The sequence below is a fragment of the Chrysochloris asiatica genome, unplaced genomic scaffold (genome assembly GCF_000296735.1).
Source record: "Chrysochloris asiatica unplaced genomic scaffold, ChrAsi1.0 scaffold00161, whole genome shotgun sequence".
Taxonomy (NCBI): Eukaryota; Metazoa; Chordata; class Mammalia; order Afrosoricida; family Chrysochloridae; genus Chrysochloris; species Chrysochloris asiatica.
This window is the reverse complement of record NW_006408679.1, coordinates 2,090,903-2,095,239: the sequence shown is the minus strand read 5'-3', so window position 1 is coordinate 2,095,239 and position 4,337 is coordinate 2,090,903.

The window sequence follows — 4,337 nt, the reverse complement described above, 5'->3', positions numbered from 1 at the left end:
TCCCATCCAGAGCCTTATGAGGTAAGACATTCCCACTAGAAAGGACAAGCAGACTGGAACAGCTACAGTGACAGAAGATACATCTTCATGATGAAACTGACCTATACTCAGAGCAGTAGTTACTCTAAATACCAACAGAGAGGGAAAGAGTCTTCAAATCAAGTATCAATGCGATCTGCTCTGTACACAGAGTAGACAGGGATGGGCAACTAGACATTGGCTACCTAAAATGAGTGGGCAATGAAGGCACGAAGTGACTGGCTTACAAGGTTTCAAGAGGGAGTTCAGTTTAAGAGTATGGGGGGAAAGAAAGAGTCCCCACTGAATAGCTGTCATCTTGTCTAGATGGGTCTGGTGAAAAGAGATGGGGATAAGATTCGTAAGTTTCAATAGCGAATAATTGTTATCATGACTAATCATGACTGTCACAATTGTAAAGGTAGACGTTTTGTAACAAAAAAATGGGGAGAGGTTAATCTTACAGTCCAGAAACAGAGGACCCTAGGACCATCAAGAGAGGAATGCACAAGTAGAATGCAGGACCTTATCCAGAGAAGTAGCAGTGCCAGTGATGGAGGCAGAGATGGGAGTATGGAGAGGGGGAGCGACTGAGGACTCTAGTTTCATGGACTAAGAAGAGAAGGACTAAGAGCTGGTGGCCAGGAGCAGACCTGCAGAATGTGCCCTTTGGAGATGTAAATTATTATATATGCCTGAGTGTTGTTTTTTTTTTTGGTGTTGTTGTTGTTTATTTTTTAAAAATCTAAAGTGGATAGAGAGAAATACTTTTAACTGATGGCACATGGAGGGGATTATAATCAATGTAATGAAACAAGGTACATGATTTGTTGAATGTAAAACTGATGATATGCCCTGTAAACTTTCACTCAATCCACAATAAAAACCTTTAAAAAAATGGTTATAAAAATATGCGCTATCACTGAGAAACTAGTACAGGTGTTTTTTGTTTGTCTTTTTAATTCAAATAAATCATGGCAAGGATCCCATATAGATTTAAACGAAAGATACAACACTTCACCTTTTAAGAAAGAAAAGACTGGCTAAAAGAAACCAGAGGACTTCCGACAAGATGGCAGAATGCTATTCAGACCCACTACAATAAAGACATGTGAGACCAAATGAAACAGATACAAATGATAATCCTTGAACCCTGAGCTTCAAAGGAAATCATAGAGAAATGGTTTGAAAACCGATACAAGAAGATGCTGAAGAAAGTGGCAAGAAAGGTGATAGATGGAAATGGTGACTTGTCAGCTGGTGCATTTTGAACTTCTGCAAGCAGCATTCAACCATGACTGTAGACTGACAGGACAAATGGCCCCAAAAGTGGCTTCCTCCACTTGTTCTCCACATTCTCTTGGTGATCAGAGTGTGGCCCGCCCTCACCCTCATCCACCCAGTGGATGGTGACACTCTCCCTTTCCCATTCCACAGCCCCTAACCTGCCTGAGGTGAGAGCTGCAACCTCGTGGGTAGGGCACCAGATGCACCACCCCTGAGTCTGGGGGCACATGAACTCCACCTTGTCAAACCAGGAGAAGTGCAGTGCCAAACTGGAGCCCTGTCGCTGGCCACCCTGGAAGGTCCGCTCTGCCCCTAGCTACCTTCTAGACCAAAACCAGTTCCTTCTGGGAACAGGCACCTTGACCTCAGTGACTCTCTGAGTCAGCATGAATTATTTTCGGATCATGTGCCCTGACTCCAGACATCATCTAGAACCACTCTCTCACAACTCTGCCATTCCCAACTCCTCCCTGTGAGCTCCTTGGTTGGCAGAGAGTGCTGATGCATACCAGGTACTCTTTAATCCACAGTTTTCTTCTATCTGGGCTTGGCTCATACCTCTAGTTTTTCCTTTCTTTTTCCCATTCCCTTGCTTTTTAATTTCTGTTTCCTTTCCCCTTTTTTCTTTTTGCTTCTCTTCTTTCCCCTTACCTTTTCATTCTCTTTTCTTTTAATTTTCTCTTTACTATTCTTTTAGTCCTCTTCCCTAGTTTTATTTGCCTTTTTTACTCTTTCCTTTTTCTCTTCTCTTGCTTTTATTTTCATTTATTAAATTATTTTCTTATTGTTGTTTTTATTTGTTTCTCCAGTCTTATTCTGTATTATTTTATTTAGTTGCTATTGATATTTCTCCTCTTAGTTCTGCTTGACAGGAGACAGCAAACAGTGCCCACATGACCCAAACACACCTGTACCTCTTGCAGCACCACCCACTAAGTGAGGGCCATTTCCCACACCTATACGACTTGATCAATGATAGACAAAGTCAACACCAGCCCAAATCACCCTCAACGGTGCTACATAGCAACAAACAGTGAACTGCACACACTCTATCATACCCACCAGGAGGCAGGTGGTGAACACCTAAGAACACACCAACATATAATCATAAATTAAATAAAAATACAACAATACCACAATGTCTCAGAGACAGTAGAGAATGTCAGTTCTCACAAAGAAATAAGACCAACACATAGAGCTAGAGCCAGAATACCTGTCTGATGAAGAAATGACATTGAAATTACCTGATAAAAAGTTCAAAAGAATGAAATTAGGTATTTCCAAAGACTAGAGAGAAAGACATAAAAAGCTGCAGGCAAAATCAAGAAAACTATATACAGAACTTTAGAAGAACTCAGCAAAACATCACAAAGACAAACTGACAAAATGCAGGAAAAATTAGAAACCATACCAAAACAGCAAATAGAAATTCAGAAGATTAATACTACAATAGGCAATGCATTCAAGGGCAAGACAGTAGAATTGAATCAATGTAAGACCAAATTAATGAGCTTGTAGGCAAATCTCTCAATGCTAATTTGCTAGAAGAAAAATCAGAGAAAATAATTGAACAAAATCAAAGAAAGCCTAAGAATTATATGATACACCATAAAGAGGAATAATAATTTATGTGTGCTCAGAATTCCAAAGTTGGAAAAGACACACACACACAGAAAATTTTCAGAGTTGTGGAAGAAACTTCCCAAATATCATGAAAGATGACAAGATATGCATTTAAGAAACTGAACAAACCCCAAAAAAGAGAGCCCCTGCCCCATAAACCACCAAGACAAATCATAATCAAACTTTCAAAAACAAGGAAACACCTTGGGGTAAAATGAAGAGTTACTTACAGTGGAGAACTAATAAGACTAAACTCTGATTTATTGGCAGAAACCATGCAGGCAAGGAGACAACGGAATATATAAAACTCTGAAAGAAAATAATTGCCAACCAAGAATTATATACTCAGCAAGACTGTTCCTTAAATATGACTGTGAAATTAGGACATTTCCAGAAAAACAGAAATTAAAGAAATTTGTAAAAACCAGACCAACCTTCTAAGAAATACTAAAGGGAGTTCTTCATACAGAGAGCCAACAACAAAAGACAACCATCTAACACTAGCACACAATACAACACAGAAGTCCACCCAGATACAAAAGTTTGCAAAATAAAATAAAACTACAAGATTAATTAATTAAATTAGGGAGCCAGAGATATCAACTTGTAAATTAAGACAATTAAAAGTAAAAAGAAAATAGTGTAGTTATAGAACTTCCTGAATATGTGTGGGAAGTGGGCATACACACACAAATATATAAAATATAAAGGTTTGACAGAGGATTATTTGCTGTAAATATATCCATGAATGTGGTGGAACATACAGGGGGCAAAGTTATGAAAATTTCTTAGCTATAACTAAACATCTTGAGGGAGTAAGTCCCTGAGCCTAGGGGCTCAGAACCATAGTCTTAGGGGAAACCATGGTCAATTGGCATAACATAATCCACAAGGACAATATATCCTATTTTGATAAGTAGCTACTGGGGTCTTAAAAGCTCATAGGCAACCATCTTAGGTGCCGGCCGAGGAAAGAAGAGTGAAGAATATTGAAGATGCATGGAAATAATTAGTACAAAATTAAAAAAAAAAAAAAAGCAGGCTTACTGGTCAGATAGAGACTGGTGATTGCCGAGACTGTGGGCCTTGGTCAACCTTTAGGTCTGGAGGTGGGCTTACCATTATCACAATTTCCAGCCTAACAATAGACAGGTCTATAAGGGGAATAATAACACTAGGGATGTATGAACACCTTAGAATAATCAGTCAGTTGAGAACAAAAGGACAAAGCTTAGAAAGGTTAGGAAAGAAGAAGGAATAGAAATAGGAAACACAAGAAGGAAGTTGGATAAGTGATATTACATTGTGGGGATTGTAATCAATGACATGACACAAAATGTGTGTGAACTATTGAACAGAAAACTGACCTGCTCTGTAAACCTTCACCCAATTCAAAATAAAAAGTAAAA